General features: G+C 35.8%; 1 non-coding gene across 1 annotated transcript; it reads right to left on the bottom strand.

The window, feature by feature from the left end:
• Window positions 1-2,970: 2,970 nt before the first annotated feature.
• On the bottom strand, window positions 2,971-3,042 carry TRNAN-GUU (transfer RNA asparagine (anticodon GUU)). The gene has a single exon. It is a non-coding gene; the product is annotated as a tRNA-Asn (tRNA).
• Window positions 3,043-13,828: the final 10,786 nt, after the last annotated feature.

The raw sequence follows: 13,828 nt of genomic DNA, 5'->3' as shown, positions 1-13,828 counted from the left end.
GAACAAAAGCTACTCTAGCTTCAACAAACAACCAAAATGGCAGCACACATGTCATTTAAATACCGCTGTAGTTTCTTTTACAATAGCCGCACGCGAAAAATAAACTCATCCTCGTGTTAGGTTTGGGGTATGCCAAAAACCCCTTTTTTGCTTTGGAGACCATTTTAGGCTAAAAACTTGGTAGAGTCTCCCCGTAAGTGTTTAAAGCAATTGCAGTAGTACTGTTTGTAGTGAATGTTAATGTGTGATCGAATGTGAAAAGAAACATAGAATGGATACGAAAATTAATTAAGAATATAGACCTGAAGTCCATGTAATTCCTACAGCAATCTTTGTAGTTACATAGCAGATAAACGTTTAAATCCTTGTAATCCATTCCAACGCTTAAGAGTTTGTTAAAAATGTACAGGAATAGAAAGATCCACTTATTATATCAATCAGTATGAAGAAGGATGGAGATAGTTTCCACTGCTTCCCTAATCTCTGCTTAAGTGATTTGGTCAATATCATCCTCCTACTATCTTTCACTCCCAGAAAGGAAACAATAATAAACTTTCAGGAGGCTTGGTAGACCTCGGAAACATTCTTATTTACCAGTTATTTAACGACGTCGCATCAGCAGTACGATTACTTAACATTGAAGGAATAACGTATCAACAGAGCAATTACTTAACATAGACTGAATGATGTTGCATCAGCAGTGCGATTACCTAACATTGACGGAATGACGTATCAATAGCGCGATTACCTAACATTGGCGGAATGACGTATCAACAGCGCAATTACTTAACATTGACGGAATGATGTTGCATCAGCAGCGCGATTTCCTAACATTGACGGAATGACGTATCAATAGCGCGATTACCTAACATTGACGGAATGACGTATCAACAGCGCAATTACTTAACATTGACGGAATGATGATGTATCAGCAGCGCGATTACCTAACATTGACGGAATGACGTATCAATAGCGCGATTACCTATCATTGACGGAATGATGTATCAACGCGCAATTACCTAACATCGGCGGAATGACGTTGCATCAACAGCAAGATTATCTAACATTGACGGAATGACGTTGCATCAACAGCGTAATTACTTAACATTGACAGAATGATGTTGCATCAGCAGCGCGTTTACGTAACATTGAGGGAATGACGTATCAACAGCGCAATTACCTAACATTGGCGGAATGACGTTCTATCAACAGCAGGATTATCAAACATTGACAGAATAACGTTGCATCAGCAGCGCGATTACCTAACATTAACGGAATAACGTTGCATTAGCAGTGCGATTACCTGACATTGACGGAATGAAGTTGCATCAATAGCGCAATTACCTAACATTGACGAAATGACGTCGCATTAGCAGCGCGATTACCTGACACTGACGGAATGAAGTTGCATCAATAGCGCAATTACCTAACATTGACGGAATGACGTTACACCAACAGCGTGATTACCTAACATTGACGAAATTGGTGGTAGCGAGACGGTATTTTGGCAAAACCAGTCTGACAGTTCGTCATAACGTACAATAACTGAAGACCTCTGAAGAAATCCAGCCAGATATTCACCACAAGTGAGATTCAAACTTGCGTTCAAGTACAACACTGGAGTATGAATCCCGCTCGCTATATCTAGCCCATGCCCATAGTCCTTTCTGGAAGTTATCGATAAGTGAAAGGCGCATCCCGATGTGAACCCTATCCCTTCTACACTGTTGCCTCGATCTGACGGAGTCGACACCGCTCCTTACTTCTGTATATACTGTATCTTCTTGTATTATTAACATGATGACGCATTTTCACACAGGGTATGTTAGCTAGGGTCGTATAAAAGGGGCTTAGAATCCAAGCGAGTCGAGAGGTTACAGTCATGTTATATTCCGTGTTGCACCCTCCTGTGTACCTTCAGAATACAAAGGGATAGACACTAGAAGGGTAACTTTAGGAATGCTTTGTCTTGGCATGAGATCTCTATATGTTTGCGCAGACATAATCCCTCTATTATTTCTGATTTAGACACAAAGATTTGTTCTTTCATCTTTAAGTTTTCTCTTGAGATCGAGGCGTTACAAGACTCAAGGTTCATCATGTGTTACGTGTATGGCTTCATTATTATTCTTGTATGCCTTTCTAGTCTGGAAACTCTTACAAGTGTACAGCATGTAAATTATTATACCAGTATTTACGTATCTCGGCTTCTTAAGTAATTACAATATAATATGCTATAGCCTGCTCTATTCCCTTTTAAGTTAATACGATACATTGTGCTCAAATAAACTAAGCAAACTAGGCATAATACATTTCATTTTATTTCAGTCACTTTGATTCGTAACGTATGTTAAATACATATTTAAACCAAAAATTATTTACTATCAGATTTTGATTATCCCCAGACGGTCAATATAATAATTTGTTTTTTTTTTTTAGTTGGTTACTTAACGACGCTTTATCAACTACTAAGTTACGTAGCGTCTATGGTTTCGGTGATATCGATATGGTATTTGGCTAGATGAGACCCAGGATTCGCCATGGGATTACCCGAAATTCGCCTTGCAGTTGGGGAAACTTTGGAAAAAAAATCTCAACCAAGAAATCAATCCAAATGGGAATCGAACCCACGACCAATTGTAGCTCCGAATCAGCACGCAAGCGAGTTAGACCGGTGGTTAATATTTTATTAAATAAAATAATTATAACTTAGTGTTAAGTTTAAGAAGTAAACAATATTCTAGGACTATTTTAATAGGTCTATTTAATCATCTTCTTTGCAAAAATACGCACATATCTCCACCATACAAATGCAAAAAATAATAAACAATGAATATTTAAATGAAAAGCTTAAAAATAAACTTTATTGTATTTAAATTCTGAAAATATAATCAGAAAATGTCTTGCAAATCAAGATTTCAGGTATAACTCCCTGTAAAGTTGATTTGAATAATTTCGAGCGAAAAATTGTTCCAGAGCCGGGTATCGAACCCGGGACCTTTGGTTTAACGTACCAACGCTCTACCACTGAGCTACCCGGGAACTCTAATCGACACCGATCCAATTTTTCCCTCTATATCCACAGACCTCAAAGTGGGCTGACAACCGTCAAGCAACCAACTTCGAGTGCACACTAACTCCGTGTGACTTAAATTGTGGTTTTCTGTTAACGAACAGTGACGTGTATTATGCAAATCAAGATTTCAGGTATAACTCCCTGTAAAGTTGATTTGAATAATTTCGAGGGAAAAATTGTTCCGGAGCCGGGTATCGAACCCGGTTTAACGTACCAACAGTGACTGTCACTGTTCGTTAACAGAAAACCACAATTTAAGTCACACGGAGTTAGTGTGCACTCGAAGTTGGTTGCTTGACGGTTGTCAGCCCACTTTGAGGTCTGTGGATATAGAGGGAAAAATTGGATCGGTTCAGAGTTCCCGGGTAGCTCAGTGGTAGAGCGTTGGTACGTTAAACCAAAGGTCCCGGGTTCGATACCCGGCTCCGGAACAATTTTTCCCTCGAAATTATTCAAATCAACTTTACAGAGAGTTATACCTGAAATCTTGATTTGCATAATACACGTCACTGTTCGTTAACAGAAAACCACAATTTAAGTCACACGGAGTTAGTATGCACTCGAAGTTGGTTGCTTGACGGTTGTCAGCCCACTTTGAGGTCTGTGGATATAGAGGGAAAAATTGGATCGGTGCCGGTTAGAGTTCCCGGGTAGCTCAGTGGTAGAGCGTTGGTACGTTAAACCAAAGGTCCCGGGTTCGATACCCGGCTCCGGAACAATTTTTCCCTCGAAATTATTCAGAAAATGTCTTCTTTTTTCTTTTACAGGAAGCAATTTTCCTTAATTCAGTGGTGACCAACTCAGGTGCTCTTACGAAGCAGTGAGTGAACTCGCGAGCAGGAATTCAGGAGTATTAGAGGGATAGGAGGAGACACTTTCCAAGCGATAGATTTAAGCTGGTTTGAAGGAGGGGCGCACCAATGTTGTAGATTTATAGTGTACATAATACCAAGGAGACTGCAGAAATGGAGATATTTGGGAGTCTGAATGACAATTCGCTTAAATTTTATCCATTTTCAAATCACATTAAAAAGGCTTACATATTACGTAGTAGCTTTCGTGTACCATACAATTAAAGCAAAGCACGAAATGAATTAATGTAACTTCCATGAATATTACTGTTAACAGATTGAGCACTGTAAACAATTTATTTTTATTGGGTTATTTTACGACGCTGTATCGACATCTAGGTTATTTAGCGTCTGAATGAAATGAAGGTGATAATGCCGGTGAAATGAGTCCGGGATCCAGCTCCGAAAGTTACCCAGCATTTGCTCGTATTGGGTTGAGGGAAACCCCCGGAAAAAACCTCAACCAAGTAACTTGCCCCGACCGGGATTCGAACCCGGGCCACATGGTTTCGCGGCCAGACCGGCTGACCGTTACTCCACAAGTGTAGACTAAACAATTTATTTCTTTATTCTGCCAACCACAGGAATACCTCCCATTTACAGTGGGCAAAATAATGCTAAATTGTGCTGAATAATACAAAACAAAATACACAAATTAATTAAGTCTGTAGATAAAGAAAAATATAGTTCTTATATAAAATTACAAATTAATTCATAATATAAATTTTAATCAAATGACATCTACAAATGTTCATAAAATTATGCACTGCATTATCCGTCCAAGGCGAGTGAGGACCCGGCGATTCTGATAAACTAAATTGTTTGTCTGCTCCGGTACATTCGTGTTCCCCCTCAGTCGGTCTGTACACTAGGGCGTATCGAAAAAGAATCCAAAAATTCAAAACGTAAAGGAATATAAAAGTTGTCTTGTAGGCTCTACTATAACCAGTAAAAAAAAAAGTAGTGAATATAGTGGATATAGGTTAAATGGGTCCGTCTTCTTGCTTATCAAGTAATGTGTAGTCTTAATTATTAACTATGTCACATTTATTGATTGGATTAACGTTTTCGACAATTATTTGCCATCATCAGATCAACTTATATTCGTAATTATTTGCTTGATGCAAAATAATTGCTGTGTTTTGAAAGTCATGCTGTTAAAATTTCATTTACATATGTCTAGTAATTACCCATGATAGCATGACATGAGAATTAAAATAGTAATAAATATTAAATATGAAATAAATAGTTAAAATACAACTGAGGTAGGTTAAATGTGATACAAATTTGGCTGTCACGTCTCGAAGATCAATCAAGCATGTTCGTAACTTACTTGTTCTAACTTATGCAGTATAGCCTATGTAACATAATGCTTCCTATATGAAGAGTCAATAGCATATGTAATTGTTTTTACATCTCATTCTGTGTTCAATTTTAACATTTATGATAAAATGCAATACCATTGGGTGATTACTTGACAAATGTATATGTAATTCTCAATAGCAGAATTTTTTTAACATAATAATTATTTAGCATTAAGCATGTTCGTAACCTGCTTGTTTCAATTTATGCATTATATAGAACACAATACTTACACATGAAAATTCAATAATATATGTAATTATTTCACGTCATAATTTAATTTGTGTCTAATCTTAACATTTATGATAAATGAAAACATTGCTCATGCAAACAGCTGAGTCACTGCACATCTAATCATAATGTAACATTTATCTAGTCAAGTGGTAACCATGTTTGTCTGTCCAAATATTACTTCATTCAACTAATATTCGTAATTCAGTATTCAGTATGTATGACATGACACTTAGGATGATGTGATGATGGCAAATAATTGCCGGAAACGTTAATCCAATCAAAAAATGTGACATAGTTAATAATTAAGACTACACATTACTTGATAAGCAAGAAGACGGACCCATTTAACCTTTATTCACTTTATTTAATTGATTATCGGTCTACACCACCTTTTCAAAATGAAAAAAAGTAGGCTCTGATTATATTTTTATATGGAGGTCAAAAGGTTATCGTAAAGACCTACATAAAGTATTTTTTTTTTACTTTTTTATAATTCTTCGGTGCATGGGGCTCAAGTTACTTCTTTTCTACAATTTTTAGTTTCTGAAAAGCTATTAAAAAGAAAAACTTAAGTTTTCATTTGGTATTACGGACTTGTGTCTGGGTGGAATGCAAGTCATAAAACTCGTACAGAAAAATGATCATTTTGCCTTAAGTTTTATTATCTAACATTTTGTCGGTATTAACGGTTTATGTCGACACATGTCCTTAGTATCATGACCATGGATAGGCAACTCGTGCTCACAAAGTGCTTAAAAGCTTTGAAAGAGAGAAAGACAGACGGAGGAAGCCGCAGCAGATACAAGGTGTTTGTAGTTTCGATGCAAAAGCAGTTCACTGCCACGGTGCGCTCTGGCGGCTCATGCAGATGGTCGTGATATCTAATCCATGATTTGAATTTCAGAATGACGCATGGTACAATAATTATATTAATTTTAGACAGACTGTACCTAAACATACATAACAAAATTATATTATTTCCTAGCGTTTAGTTTACTACTGGAAAAACAAATTTAGCTGCAACATTTATTTATTATCACACCATTTATTAATATTTCTTTTTTATATGTCTTATTTGAAACATAGAATGCGAGAATTTACAAATCTTTATACATTAAAGTTCTTAGAAAGATAATAGTCTGTATCTGCAAACAATCACAAATTCAAGGAAGTAATTTTTTACATGTCACGCAAATGAAATAAACTTAGGCTACTTCTGAGCCCTTTCTATACAATGATAGCTGTTACACTTCTTTCTTGCATTAAGCTCTGCCTCAAGCACATACAGTATAAATGGAAGCAAAGAGTATATTTGGAAATTCTGGCTTACGCAGCATTACGAACAGTTTGATCCCTGATTTCGCCGGAATCGGAGTGTCGTGCTGTTTTGTATATTTATCATTTCAAGCTATAAACTTACAGGATCTTTTATCGGCTGTAAGCCAAACATTATTATTATTATTATTATTATTATTATTATTATTATTATTATTATTATTATTATTATTATGTAAAAGTAAACAGATGAGTAAAGTTGTGCTGCCACGGATCTCATCGAAGATCGCAGACATAACAAATTTCCCTTCCATCAGAGACATTCACGGATTTTGTCCAATGAATCCAGGGAAGATTTCCTACGCAAGCATTGTGCCAGAACCATCTTCAGTTACAAGCCGGAGCATGGGTAGGTTTGGCAACGCAGAGTGGAGGCGGGCAGAGGCGAAATAAAGACACGACATTTGACGTTTTAGTGCTTTGATTTCGTTGCCACATGTACATTTTCGACATTAATTGATACAAAACTAAGTGCATATGATTAAGATTCAGTGTATTGATGTACGTAATTTATTACGGAATACGAAATGGTATTTTGAGTTTTAGAATACTGCGTAAGTACTTGCATACAGCCACTTATAACTTTAAAAAAAATTAAAAGCATACGTGTTTTTTATTGGTGGTACAAGGAAAAATAAATAAATACTTAAAGAAATGTTACTTGTACCAAAAATAAAGAAAAATGACGACGTACTTTAGCAGTACCCTATTCCAATCAATTAACCATTGTGTGGCTAGTAAACTGACAATGTTTTGTCGCTTTATGTTGTTTCACCTCTGACGTGAAAGGTCTAGGATATCATATACACTTTAATTTCATGTGATTATCTGTCGTGCTTTTCTATAAATATTTCAGATGACCAGAAAGTCAGTTTTAGTTTGAATCTTGCCAGTCACCATAACAATACTGTTATCCTAAATTATTTGTTACAAATTTTATAAAATATAATTTTAAATAGGCCAAGTCCAAGTATAAAGATCTATGAAAAAATGAAGAAACATACCTTCAACATAATACGTAACAAAACACATCATTATCTATTAAGTATGTGCCAACTAGCGTAAACTCAGTGAACTTCAAATCCTGTAAATACGAAGTGAAAAGAAACATGTTTTTAACTAATTTATTACAACAGAAATAATATTAATAAACAAACCTTGAAACCAACAAAGTGAGTGTATGCATCTACAAATATAGAAAGTTCTAACGTATAGCAGGCATACCGAATCTTCAACAAAACTGTAACATTTATGAGATCACAAAACAGCTGTTTACAATGAACTTTAAAATCAAGGCGTAACTTTATTGATTTAGCAGGAGAGACCCAACAATTTGGCTAGAATTCTATATACCACAAACCACAAGTAAGACTATAAAAATGTACTTTATACAATATTTAATATTTAGAAGAATTGTCAATCACTTTGTCATTAATAATAACCGTAAAAATTGCTAAAGACAGCAGCCATATTTTCATTTATTGTTATGTTTTTATCGCCAACACGCACTTAGTTTATAATACATCAACAATTAACGTTTGGTACGACCGCGAACATAATTCCATCGACACATACTTATATTGTAACATTAATTTACATTGAAAATCGGCATTAGCACCAACACATGTTCTGGACAGTAGGCCAGGTCCGTTTGACAGTTAATTACAGTGTTGCCGACGTGTGACTTCGGCTTGTAACTGAAGAAGGCTCTGATTGTACGAGTTGAAGTAAGAATATAAAGTTTATGTTCGAAAAATCTGCCAGAAGTTCATCTAGCAAAGATACATCCAACTACAGGTGCAGCTTGGATAGCATCAAGTTTGTCTACCGACTTCAAGCAGCGTTCGCACGTGGATTGAAATACCGCTTGAGCTGGTTCACTTCTTTGAGTTTTCTAGACATTTTCCCGAACTGTAAGGTGGGTATCAGATTTTCCCATATCGAATCCTCGGACTCGTTTCGCCAAGAACTCTCCCCTTGTCACTAAATCCAGAGACACTAGATGACCTTAATGTTGAAATTGTGTCGTTATGCGATTGATTTCAAAGAAGATGTAACGCTTTACAACATCGAGCTCGCTTACCAGATGGGACGTAGACTCCGTGTAAAAGAGAGACTCTCAGCATCCACTTTCTACGTCGAAAGCCAGATTCATATCTCGGCGAGTTCAAGTGTTTGTAGTGAATGAGTACGGAGATGCTACTTATGTTTCCTCTGATACCTTACCACCAATTTTCCATCACAATCTCATTTCAACGCTCCAATAGGAATTGATCTGCCTTAGTGGCCAGCATTGCAGCTCAATCTCCAACTTTATCAGCGTATTCCGAATCTCACCGGACCGGTGGACAACAATGACGTCACGCTGCAGCGAAATAGGAACAAAACTACTGGAAGGATCGATGGCTGTCATGGCGACTATATAAGTTGTTGTTTGTGCTACGCTAGCAAAATTTTGCGAAATTTCCGTACTGCCATCTCGTTAAAAGAAAAGAGAGCATAAACAATTTATTTCTTGAACCGGGAGTAATAGGCCTAACTGGTCCATTGACATGTTCGCTCATAAGCCATTAACATACTATTTTTACGTTGTGCTCATTACAAAAAATAAAGCAGAACTAAAGCAGAACACACCGCCATGACACAACAGTGCACGATGTCATTCGTCTGCTATTTCCCGCCCTATACAAGAACCAATCAGATTCACTGATGGCTGCTGATGGAGACTGCCACCACCTCTGCAAGCTGATGGCACCGGTGCGACACGGGTGGAGCATCAGTGTCGCCATCGGTGAAATTTGGAACACCGTGATGCCATCAGATTGCTCACCGCTGAGATTCGGAATACGCTCTATCCCTACAGCCATTTGAGCAGAAGAGAGACTTTGGGAGTAAAAATATATAGCGTGGTAGTAGAAGCATTAAAAAGAAAATCTGCAATATAAACATTTGTAAAATTTTATAATGCACTAGCTATTTTCCTTCACTTCAGAAAAAAATATATTTTGCTTGTTTGGGATTTTCAGAACTTGCCATAGTTTTCTGGTCTACCCTGATATCGAAACGGTGAACAGTACTTTGAGTTTTAGGAAAAACAGCAGCAGCAGCAATCAAACAATTTATTTTACTACTTCACGTTCTCACGTGTATATTGTGACATTAATGATGATAATGGTTACAATATACATATGGATCAGTGAAAACAAGAAATTGAATTGTAATTTATGTAAAAACCACAGCTGACGGTGATGTGGCTTTAGTTATTTGATATCGGAGAATTCAACAGCAAGCGGATAGTGAGAAAAGTTTTCATTTCAGTTGCAGCTGAATATAAGTAACGTGAAATATTTCAGTGTAAATTTTTCACGACGTTTCAATCCGTTAGCATTAAATCTGCGCATTTGCATGATCGGCTTACTTTTGCAGAATTTAAATCATATCCATCAGCTTCACAAAGATTTATGTTATTTACATCGATTTGATTCACTTTCATGTAATGTCGGCCGCCAATCGTGTTTACCTCCAGAGCTTTGGCTTCATTGAGATGCACCTCGTGTAGGAAATCTGGCAATCTATTTGACACGGACAAAGGTCAAATGGTGGTGTCGAAATCTGACCTCTCATTTAGCACGTTACGAAATGATAAAATTATAGACTGAAAATCGCATTAGACATCTGGCTGGAATATATAATGTTAAGAAAATAGAGAGGAAAGAAACAAAAAAAAGCAAAGGGGAAGGAAATAAACAAAGTAATAAGTAAGAAAATGAAGAAAATGATCAAAAAGGACAAAATTAAAGAGAAGAAATATCAAATGGAACAATGAGAAAATAATGCAGAGGTTAAAAGAAGAAGAAAAAAAGAAAAAGCAAAGAGAAAATAATAAGAAAATAACGAAGAACAGGAACATAAAAAGTAAAATGCTTAAATAAAGTAGAAAATAAATTGTTATAATATATGAAGATTAAAACGAAAATTTACAACAGAAGAAGAAAGAAAATGAAACAAAAGAATAAAAATGATGAAATTAGACAGAAATAAAAAAAACACTGACCGTACTAAAGTGAAAAAGTGAAAGGCAGAGAGAAAATATAAAACGTTACAGAATGTTAAAAAAATACATTAAAAATTCAAAGAAAAAGAAAAGATGAGAAAGAAAATATTGAAATGAGAATGAATTAAAAACCATTAAAAATGTAAAATTTATTGGAACTATTACACTTTTACTACGTCATACTACTTTTGACCAATAAAACGGTACCAAAGGACATCCTTCAACAAATCATGGCTGCTTATCGCACAATTTTATCGCTCCCCTAGCATTTGTTTGATTTTATCGCTTCCCTAGCATTTGTTTCTTTGTTTGCCAACATTTCAAACTGCAAATTCACTGTACTATAAAACATGCTTTGCGATCGTAATTTGTTTACAGCATAGACAGTCAATTGAAAATGGCGCTCCGTTAAAAACGTTTTCGTGAAGCTAACATTAGTGAAAGAGAGTTTCAGTAAGTCAATTAATATTTTATTGTATTAAAGTACTTTATTTCTTCTAATCTTTATATACTTTATTTTAATCGTGTAATAGTCAATCAAATCCCACTCGAGTTTTGATTTTGTCTAAATAAATCAAAACCTCTAGTGAAATTACTGTTAATAAAAAGGAAATAACAATAGAATATAACAAAACAGTAATGCAAGGAAAAAGAAACCGAATAGAAAAGATGAGATATGGAAGTAATAAAATAAATTTTAAAAGTCACAGAAACAAAAGAATAAATTATTTCAAAAAGGAGGAAATCGAAGGATCAGCCATTTCATATGTGTAGGTAGGTGCTGCTTCTTCACTGTAACATTTATTACAAATAGGAAAAACTTGTAGTCTTATTTTCATTGACCAGAGGTATCCTAGTCTGAATCTTGATAATGTAGTTTGTTTGTGGTTAAAGTCGTCTTTATTTAAATTCCGAGTTCTGTTGCATTGTATGTACCAGTCACGTTTAAGAACGATTTTAAAATTTAAAACTAGTTTTTTTTTTTTTTTTTTTTTAATTTTCGAGTATACTGTATTTTAAAATATGTCAGATTCCTCTGAGAAGTTTCTGTCAATTTTAATCCTTGTTATGTGAACTCTCAGCCAATATGAGTTACTATCTATTGAATATGCACATTAGAATAACATTATATTCTATTAGTCCCCTTTGCAATGAGGAACACGGGCTGGGGACTTCTCTCACGTAGGTCGCTTGGATGGACCCAGAATGGAATGATGTGCATGCCCTAAGACCTTCTGCGCTACAGATTCTCCTGCGGATCGGCCCCGAACTTCCCTAGCCTACAGAATCCCCTTTACATTTTCGCGTAGGCATCAATGTGGTATCTCAACCAGAGGTCCCCCGTAAACTATGATACATAGCACTACCACTAGTAACAAATGACCACATACCACGTGCTGATGAAAGAAGAAAAATTTAATTATGATGGCGAAATGAGTCTGAAGTCCAACGCCGAAAGTTACCCAGCAATTCTGCTGCAATTGGTTGAGGGAAAACCTCGGAAAATCCTCAACCATGTAACTTGTCCTAATCAGGATTTGAACCAGGGCTCACTCGTTTCAGACATAGTAACAGTTACTCCACAACGGTGAACTAGAATAATGTTATAATTTTAGAATCCTTCATGTATCTAATAACTGGTTTTACGAATTAAATTTTTATAGGTGATTGTTGTATTTCAAATACTACTGTCTCAGAGTATCCCTACGCCTCTTGCCCGTAATTTTAATAAGCTTTAGTTCGTCTTCTAGGTCTCTTAATTCTGCTCTTAATGTTAAACTATTATATTATCAAGATTTCTAATTTTTAAACTAAGAAACAAAGTATATGAACTTTGGAGTAACAAAAAATATATAATGCATATAATGGAAGGTAAAGGAGGGAAGTTAAAAAAGCAAGATTGAAAACTAAAGTAAACAAATTAAAAGTATAAAGAAAGGGAAAGTAAAAATGAATTAAAAATTAAGCCAAAAAGGAAAGAATGAAAGCAGGCAGATTACACAATTTTCGTGAAATAAGAATAGCAATAGTGAACTAAGTATATCAGCGGTAACCGTGGTATTCGTCGAAAACCAGCCACACGGCCGTCTTACCTATTAACATATTCAAAGATCCTCTGTAAAAGCCAGAGTTCGCCTGAGAGATGCTTCTTCAAGTAAGTGGTTGAGCTAGAATTACGTAACCACGATACTGCCACCATTAACCTCGTGGTTTTAATCCTGTTAGTAGGCCTATGTTAATTTCAAGAGAACTTATTCTCCCTATTCGTGAAAAAAGCGTCCCACTTCTCGGTGCTTTTGAAAATTAATAGACCTATTTTTTTGGAAAACCTCTCCGTCAATATTATTAAAATGCGCGCTTATTAATTTTATCTATCAAAATACCTAACACATCCGGGTGTATTCGTATATCTCAATTCCTTCTCTAGATCTAAAAAGTGTATAGTATCTCGTCATTGACTGGATCAGTCGTGGTAGCTCAGTTGGCAAATCTGCTAGTTTACGACAACTATGGTCTCGAGTTCAAATCTCGGCGGAGTTGTATTAATTATGGTGGACAACGTCGAAGTTGTGAGAGTTTTTTAAAGGGGTTCTCTCCGCGGTAGCAATTGCAACCGATCAATAAAGCGGTTCAAAGAATGGCAGGCCTCCTTTTTAAAATTTAATGTTATTGGTTAAAAATGTACTAAAGTTAAATAAACTGCTACAACAACCATTTTATTGATAACTATATGAAATAATTAAAAAAAGAGGGGACAGCCGGGTTTGATCCAGGGACTTCTCGATCTGCAGACTCATACTCTAATACTAAGATATAGTTCTGCCACCGCTTGATTTTAATATGAAAGAATTTCGTAGTCAAAATGATGGGGTATACAGCAGTGAAGAAGTCGTGGGAATTGTCTAAAAAATGATG

The sequence above is a fragment of the Periplaneta americana genome, chromosome 15 (assembly GCF_040183065.1).
Source record: "Periplaneta americana isolate PAMFEO1 chromosome 15, P.americana_PAMFEO1_priV1, whole genome shotgun sequence".
Lineage (NCBI taxonomy): Eukaryota > Metazoa > Arthropoda > Insecta > Blattodea > Blattidae > Periplaneta > Periplaneta americana.
This window is presented reverse-complemented; position numbering and strand designations above follow the sequence as displayed.